This window comes from Sceloporus undulatus, chromosome 9, assembly GCF_019175285.1.
Source record: "Sceloporus undulatus isolate JIND9_A2432 ecotype Alabama chromosome 9, SceUnd_v1.1, whole genome shotgun sequence".
Classification (NCBI taxonomy): domain Eukaryota; kingdom Metazoa; phylum Chordata; class Lepidosauria; order Squamata; family Phrynosomatidae; genus Sceloporus; species Sceloporus undulatus.
The window spans coordinates 1,525,142-1,534,701 of NC_056530.1; positions in this window are offsets into that span (position 1 = coordinate 1,525,142).

A 9,560-nucleotide genomic window follows, 5' to 3' on the forward strand; every position below is an offset into this window, starting at 1 on the left:
TGAGCTTGTCATACTTTGGCCACATCAGGAGAAGGCATGAATCATTAGAAAAGATAATAATGTTAGGAAAGGTGGGGGAAAGTAGAGAGAAAGGAAGAACACATACTAGATGGATGGACTCAATTAAGGAAGTCATGGGTGTGAATCTGCAAGAACTCAGAAGAGTAGTGAAGGATAGGGAATCTTGCAGATGTCTCATCCACAGGGTCTCCATAAACAACAACAAAGTGTATAATTGCGGTTGGTGCTTAATTTACTTTGCTTAATGGCATGATAAGGGCCTGCTTAATTGTACTATCAACCTTATAACATCACAGAGTCTAACTCCTCTGATTTCAGGGCCTGGGATAGTCCTGTTCTGCCAACCATAGATTCTGGCCTTTTTGGTGAGATTTCCAAGTGAACTGAATAGACAACAGGTCATTTTGGCTGCAGACATTTTGCCAGTTCCTTCCTTTGAAATATAGCCGACAGCAATTGGTATTCTTTGGTGATCTACCATTCACATACTAAGCAAGGCTGAGAAAGATACCCAGTCAAAAAAAGTCATAGACATCTGGAAAGTTTTGTTGTTGTTGTTGTTCTTTTGCCAAAGAACAAAAAGACTAGCACATTTTAGGCAGCCGAAGCACCAGCTGCAATGTCAGCAAAAAACATTTTTGGGAATGGGAAGGTTGCACACAATATATTTATATTTCCACAAATAAATTAATTAAAATTAAAATCATACATTTTATGTGGAAAAACATGAGTCAAGATCCCATTAAGTGATCACGTCATATGAATTTATGGCAGCATAGCCATGCTGTAGTACTGGATCTCACCACTCTGTAACTGAGGGCACAATGCCACCCATCACTAAGCATTACACTTAGGAACCTCCTAGGCAGCAGTCCTGGGATTGTGCAATTGGCATCACAAAGCGTGCACAACCCTGCATCAAGAACATCTGAGAAAGTGAAACTGCTTCTGTAACAGCATTTTCACAACAGGATTCTGGCCACTGGGTTGTGTTTTGTTTTGTTTTCATACAAAACACACTGGATTTTTCACAAAACAATTTTCAGGGTGTTAAAGAAACTTTACAGATTTATTTTTTGCAAAAGACATCCTAAAATGTCTTTAAAAAAGAAAGAAAAGAAATTGAAAACATGCATTAAGAAGTCCTGAACTTTAGCCTAGCCGGGAGGGGGGGGGATCTAAAAAATTTCATTCTTAAATGTGTGAGTGAAAAGCCAAGATTTTAATCTCTACAATTAGATTAGAATATACAATGTATGAGTATATGGGGAATGCATAAGCAGCCACCCTTAAGAGCAATGGAAAAGGGGTAGTTTTCCTTCTTTCAAGCTAGAGAGGGAGATTCTTGGAGAAAACAGGGTAGGTGTGAGGCTATCCTCCCAAAAATAACTGCTTCCTTGCCTCCTTCAACAAATCTTTGTCACAAAAAAGATGTCATCCAAAGATCTGCAAACTAATGGCTATGTACGACTTATTATTATTGCCTTTCCTATGCAAAGAGGTACTTTTCGAGTCTGAAGTTGTAACATTAGCTTTCATAGGCTTAGCCTATTTCCTCAAATGCATTCCATTCCATTGTTGTATGCAATATTGTCCATCCTTAGGCCAGAGCTGGGAGACATGTGGCTCTCCAGATGTGGTTTGACTGCATTTCCCATCCGTTTAGCCAGCATGGCCAATGGTGAAGAATGTAGTCCAACAATATCTTACTATCTTCCTTAGTCTGTCCTATGCAATGTTGTTGTTGTTCTGTGCCTTCAAGTCATTTCCAACTGATGGTAATCCTAAAACAAATGTATCATGAGGTTTTCTTGGCATGTTTCTTCAGTTGCCATTGCCAGCCACTGAGACTCAGAAAGAGTGACTTGCCTAAGGTTACCCAAGGGCTGAGCCAAAATTGGGGCTGATGGAAGATACAGATGAGCAACATCTGGAAATCCATAGTTTGCCTCCTCCTGCATTAGGGCATCAGCTTTTGTAGAAATGAATGCCTCCTCTTCACATTCTTGAGATGTTGTTCCCCCTGTTGGCAGACCATTTCAAATTCAGGCACTTGAGCCACTGGCTTCTCTCCAAAGCACCTGGAGATTAATGTAGGAGACTTATTAAAGATTTCCATCATTCCATTGCAAGTCGGCTCGGAGGACACACATCCTGTTGATCAAGTACTCTTGTGTTTAACCAGCAGTCTTCCTCCCTGCCCAAATTACAACCTCCAAAATATCAAGGCCACTGGAAGATAGGACATTCCTGAACCCATTTGAACTATTGGTTTCTCTTTTAAGCTATCCTTAAAGTTGCTGCAACCTGACATTTAAGACTGCACACTGTGATTTGCTTTCTTATTGCAAATGCTGTTATTAAACAACTGTTACAGCCATTAATACCCATGCTAATCTACATTACATTGCAGAATTAATGTACACCACTTTATCTGCTATGGCTCAATGCTATGGGATTCTGGGACTTACAGTTTTATGAGATATTAGCCTACTTGCTTAGAGAGCTCTGGTGCCACAACAAACCACAAATCCCAGTAGGCTCAGGCAAAAGCAAACTGCTGCTTCATCTCACGAACTGTCTGTTCTTCCTCATTAATAATTTTTGCTATTCTGGATCACACTCTGATATTGCTTGGCCACATGTGTCCTATGAAATGTCGGAGGATATGATTTTGGTTTGCTATTAAAGACCCAGGAACAGGCCTAGTAAAGAAAATGTAACAGTCCTTCCTATGCAGTTTCAGCATTGCAACAAATACATGTACCTTCTCCCACGGATGTTCCTCTAAGCTTTTGTTGTGTGAGGAAAGCTGCTTCGCTAATTCTCACCGTCAAACACCATTCTCCAGATAATTGTAGTTTCTGCCAAAGCCACAATTTTAATATGACTTGTTTTCATTTTATTTCTCACTGTCATGCCAGGAGCAAGATGCTTGTCAGTAAACAACTTAAGACATAAGTGAATAATACAGACACTGTACCACATTAATTATTTTTACTCTTTATGATCTCTTTTACCCCCCCAAGCTAGCTATGGGAACTTATTGTAGTCTTGCAAACAAGTCTGCAACGGATATTCACTCACTAACATTTCTGGCCTGCCTAAACAACTCAATCTTAGTCATACGTAGCCTGAAAAAGAGAGAAGAGAGAGAGAAGTACAAATCTTTGTCAAACTTCTCTGCTAAGTTGCCTATCAGCCATTTCTAGCGTACTGCAGGAGAGTCGCTATTTCGATGTCCCAGGTTACTCCAGGATTTTGTGAGTTTTTTGGGTTGCTATTTTGTGGTGTGTCTTTGGGGGAGCTTGGAAAAAATGCTGTTATCTGAGGAGGGGGGCTTAGAACTGCCATGTCAAAAAAAGAGATAATTTCCAAGTGTAGAGAAATAATTTTAAAATAATAAAGGAGTGAAACCTTTTATAGCAAAAATCAGATACTCACACCTATGGAGAACAGGCCTGTTTCTTTCTTCTTCCTTCTGTTTCCTTCTTGCAAACTCAGAGCTTTAAATGTGAGATGGCAACTATCCTCAAGGAAGCGTAGTTGTGTTTCCTATTTGACAGAAGTAAATCCTCTGTTTGCAGGGCTGTTGGAATATAGTGGTCCATTAGAAAGTCTTCCCATTTGAAAGTTGTGCAGCCCGTTTCTGATTTAATTCTAACAGGCCAGGAAAAGGGAAAGCCCAGGGACCTGGAAGATAGGTCAACAGTTAGCACTGCTAACTGCATCCTTGAAAAAAATTGAAAGAACTTTAGCTACAGCAATGTGATGCAAATAAAATGTACATATAACATAGTTCAGTGATGGTGAACCTTTTACAGACCAAGTGCCCAAACTGCAACTCAGACCCCACTTATTTATTGCAAAGTGCCACGTCCCTCTGGCTTTCTAGTAAGAAACTCTGGCAAACTCTGTGCTAGGGCAACAGCATGTGTGCCCACAGAGAGGGTTCTGAGTGCCACCTCTGGCACATGTGCCATAGGTTCGCCATCACTGACATAGTTGTATAATGTGTGGCACAGAAAAGGTCCGCATATTTCCAAGGAATTCATCTGTGCTGAATAGGGGAGTCTACCACCTGTTTAATGTTTTTTTTACTCCAGCAATAAAAAAAAGGTGCAGCCATCCAGATGTTTTTAGACTACAACTCCTATCATTCGTCTCCAATGGCTAGGTTGCCTGGAGTGATGGGAGCTACAGTGAAACAACATCTAGGGCTGCACATATTCCACCCCAATTCTAATCCATATTATGTGGTTTTGATGCATTAGCAACAATGAGCTTTTAACAGATTAGCTTTAAAGCACATACACACAAAGAGAAGCTTATGCTACAAATTCTTTTGCACAGTTAGTCTGAAAGGTGCTACAAGATCCCTTTGCATACTGATATTTCAGACCAACATGGCTACGTCTCTGAATTCAACAGAGGGATTGAGTTTTAAGAGTTAGAAAAAGTCTCAGATTTAACCCGCTTTTACCTCATTTGTATGTATAACCCGAAAGATGCTAACTTCACATATCAGGATTATGCAAAGAAGTGGGGTGAGCAGTTATTTCCATATTATCAGATTGTATCCCCAAGTTGAATCTGGCATCCACAGACTAGGGCAGTATTGACACAGCAACTCCCACACAGAAGTGGTAAGTCTTTTCCCATTACACAAGTTATTATGGAGTGCTGATATAGGGATTCTAGAATGAATGGGATAGGTGTAGCAGGAAAGAAACCAAATGCGCTTGATGCTGAGCCTGATGAGTTTCACGTTCAGCAGATTACAGAATTCATTATGCATGCGCGTCTGTATTATGCTCTGTAGCAGAACTTTCCCCGTTTGTTGCATTGTAACCTAATGTATAGAGGATTACAAAAGTGGCGCACTGCCTTCCAGAGCTGGAAAAGTTACTTTTCGGGACTACAACTTCTGAACCACCTTCATATTTGATTGCTGCTATGTACCAAAGTAACATTTCCAAGTTCTGCTGCTTCCTGGGTCAGTCTGAAAATGCACTGTTGCAAACAGCAGTTTTGGAAAATTTAAAAATATGATCCTGACACCAAGAATGTCTTTTGAAATGCTACAGTAGGGAAGAGTCAAATTGATACTGGCAACCTCAGATTTCAAGTACAACAAGAGAGGTTTCACTCTTGACAAACTCGTTCAGAAGAACCCGAGAAAGAGCTGGCATTGTCCTTCACTTAAGAATCTGGCATGACCAAGTGCTTTCTGATTTAATATCATGTAATAAGAAACTGCTTCAGACTTTTGAGACTCAGCTGTTGAGATTAACCTGATTCAAAGTCAAGATACCAAGGTTGCACTGAAAGAACGAATGGGATGATGGTGCTTTCCTTTTCCTGTGCAGATCTATCTTCAGTGAAAAATCCTTTAAATTTCCAAAAGATACCAGAATATTTTGAATTGTAGATCACTGAAGAAAGGAACAAGAATGTAGTCTACAGGCTCTTGTATGAATTTGGGGTGGTGGTGGAGGTAACCCTCTCAAGATGGCATCACTGCAGCATGGAGATTATGGGAAGAGTTGTGTTAAAATATGGGGACAAGTTTTTGAAAGTGGGCTTTTTCTTTGAAAGGCTTTACATAATGTTGTTGTGGTGGTGTGTCTTCAAGTAGTTTCCTACTTAAGGCAACCCTATGATGAACATAAGAGCAAGAGTGGCATAGTGGTTTCAGTGTTGGACTATGACTCTGGAAACCAGGGTTCGATTCCCAGCCCGGCCATGAAACTCACTGGGCGACCTTCTGCGAGTCACACACTCAACCCCAGAAAATGCCATAATAGGTACCCTAGGGTTGCCGTAAGTCCAAAACAACTGGAAGGCGCACAGCAGCAACAACAACAATGTAATGGACAGGAGATAGATCTAGATCTATGGGTTTATTTATATGTCATTTGCAGGAGATCAGAGAGTCAACATGGTGCAGTGCTTCCCAGCTTGGCCATGAAACCCACTGGGTGACCTTGGGTGAGTCACACACTCTCAGCCTCAGGAGAAGGCAATGGCAAACCTTCTCTGAACTAATCTTGCCTAGGAAACCCAATGATAGAGTCGCCAAAAATTGGAAACGACTTGAAGGCACATAACAACAATGTAAACCTATCATGAGGTTTTCTGGAGCTGAAAGTACATGACTCACCCAAAGCCACCCAGAGGGTTTCCATGGCCAAGCATGGTCTCCAGAGTCATAGTCCAACATTCAAACCACTACACCATGCTGGCTCTGTTGCTTTAAAAGCAAAGTCTAGTGTAAGGATATTTTCTTGCATCATCTATAGAGACAGCTTCATTGTCCTGGACCTTCTGGCTTCTTTGGAATGTTTTTGGCAGCTTGGACAGACACAAACACAAATCTGACTCATCCACTCTCAAGTAGGTCAAGACACAGGGAATTTCCCAGCCTCCTCCTGTTACTCTGGAAAGGAAAAATGCTGTGTTGACATGGCTCAGCTGGTATTTACAACTGCCAGTCAAAAACCAGTTGAGAATGGGAGTACAGCAACTGGTCTGCCAGTCTGGGTTTCCACCTCCCTTTCTTTCTGGCAGGGCTCCTGTGCTTTTAAGGTGAGCAGTTGCAGAAATGATTGAGTGTCGGGACAAAGCTGCCCACGATTTTGCCAGAAATCCAGTGTACAACAGGTCCTCTGGCTGTGTGATATCACCCTGCTCTGGCCAAAAGATGGAGCTACATCCAAAAAAGACACCAGACTGCAAATCCCAGGATCCCATAAGATGCTACTATCTCAGTTAAAAGTGCCAGGGAAGTGCTATAATTGTGTACTGTGAAAGGGATCTCAGATTAATATCCTCATGGCTCAGACTTAGGTTAACTGGATACCTGGATTACCTGGAAGACATATGATAGGGTCCCCCCAGACTATTGACTGGTTAATTGGAATGGCCCTAAATTTTATTCATAGGTGAAAACCAGGACATATCTGGCCAAGCAACATCAGTTAAGGCATCCCCCTGAACAGTGAGGATATGAATCCCCTGCTCTTATTGAACAATTTTTCTAAAAGTGGGCTGGCCAGTCCAAGGCAGCATCCACACTGCAGAAATAATCCAGTTTGACACTACTTAAGCTGTCATGACTCAATGCTATGGAATTTTTGGATATGTAATTTTATGAGACATTTTAGCCTCCTCTTGTCAGAGAGCTCTGGTCCCACCACAAATTACCAATCCCAGGATTCCATAGGATGGACCTATGGCAGTTAAAGTGGTGTCAAACTGGATTATGTCTGCAGTGCAGATGCAGCCCAGGTTCAGTATGTACAGCGTGGATCTCTTGATGTTCTTGAACGACAGCTGTAATCTGTCCTTCTACTCAACGTAACCATACTGAGGAATGCTTGCAGTTCAAAAACATCTGAAAGTCTTCAAAATCCCCACCCCAAATTAAAGGATGTACTCGACATATGCTCAGAGGCATTCTTCTTTATTACTTCTTCCTATGATGAAGCAATACCAGTGACATCTGGCATAGAAACAGAGTCTAGAATACACCTAATCTGGTCTGTCTTCCTGACCCACCCCGGTCAATGTGAACAATGTTCAAGAAATGAGTCGGTTAATACAAGCTCTTTGTTTTGTAAAATATTAAAAGATGAACCTGAAAAACCTGTCCAACCTTTAAGATCATCATCTGAGACAATGTCCTATGCCAAATCCTCCTGCCAGCCTGCTGAGATACAGCAGGTAACTTATCAGTGAGAAGGTTTTTGTTTTGATATTTGTGGGCCTAAATATTCCAAAGCTGTTCTAAAGTTTGCCTAGCTATCCAGCACACGAGTACCTAGCTTCCACCTCAGGAAAGAACTAAATCAGTTTCCAATTCAGTATGTTTAATAAAGAACCAAGTAGGGAGGTTATTAGAAATAGTTATTTGCTTTTAAAATAAAACAGATAATATAACTAACTAACTAAAAGTAACCCACCCCAACACCTTGCATGTGGAAGCGATAATGCCCACCTTGGGATTTGCTGTCCAGGGCCCTCACACTACACAATTATAGCACAATGATTCCACTTTTAAATGTCATAGCTGCATTCTGTGAAATCCTCGCCTTTGTAGTTTAGATAGGGGCACTTAAAATTCTCAGCCAGGGTGCTTTTTTGCCTCACCAAACTACTGATCCCAGAATTCCATAGGAAGGTGCCATGGCAGTTGAAGCATACCTGCCAACTGTCCCAATTTGAAAAGGACAGTCCTGATTAATCCTCTGTCATCCCACTTTTTCAGGTGTCTTTAAAATGTCCCAATTTCCCTCTCCTCCTCCCATTTTCCTCTTTTGTCATGGCTTATTTAAATTGCTGTAAACTGATTTCACAACGCAAAAGTAATTTGCACTCAGTTAACTCTATACCCTCCAACTGTCCTGACTTGACTATTGGGCGAAGCAAGAGTCAAAAGGTACCCCATCTCCTAGCTGAGTCAATGGAGTGCAACCTGTTGCTCACTGTCTCTTATCTGCTGCCTTATCGATGGTTTGCTGCAAAGTTGTTGATGGGTTTTTAAAAATGGTTTCCTTTTGCATATGTTGACTCTTTCATTTTTAAAGACTGGTAGGTGGTTCTTTTTGGATCTTGTCCATATACTTTAGATACTTGGGTAGAAAGGTCCCCCATAAATTGTTGAAATAAATACAACATCTGGCATCTACCATATCTGCGCCACAAAGCTTTGAAGCATTAACTTTTAAACTAAAGTGCCCAGAATCCCCTACCTGCATAGCCAGCGACCATGCTAACCAGTGGAGTCTGGATGTTATAGTTCTACGAATGTTTCCAAGCTCTGATGAGTCAGGACATTATGGCAAATATCTATGCCAAAGTTAATATAATTCCCTACTAGTTTGCTTTAAGTCAATTACTAGCACATGTGAATGTGTTTGCCTATAGCTAAACACCCTGGAGTTAGTTCAACCAACTCCTTTGATTTCAAATTACTGGTAGTCTGGCAAGGCATGGAAATGCTCATAATCCATGGATTGGGGCCAGACTACAATTTTGCAGTCAAAGGACTGGATAATCTTTTAAGCGCACCTTCCCAAATCAAGAATCTGATGATTTTGCAGTTTTAAAAGACTGAGCAGAGATAATTGGAGCCCAAACAAAAGGCAATGAGGTTTATCAAAATATCAGTTTAAAAAGCTAGGAACAGCTTGCTGGAAAGCTACATTTTTTGACTGAACGTCCTACAATCCTCTAGGTCATCCCAGCAGAAAGATATGGAAAGTGTTAGCTCAAAAGGTAACTTTTCTAAGCTCTTTAAAATGTATAATAGAAGTATGAAGGGCTTTAAATGTAGGTGTAAAGAATTGAGGAATCTTTTGACTCTGCCAGATCTAACGCTTTGTTTTGTCTCTCTCTCTCCTCCATCCCAGCTTTTCCAAATCAAGTGGAAGTTTGCAGGTATCCAGCGAAAGGGAGTTGTATCCCAAAAGACTGTGTGACACCAGGAGTGGTCTGTTTTGCATTCAGAACAGCATGGAAAAGGTCACAGTTGGCTC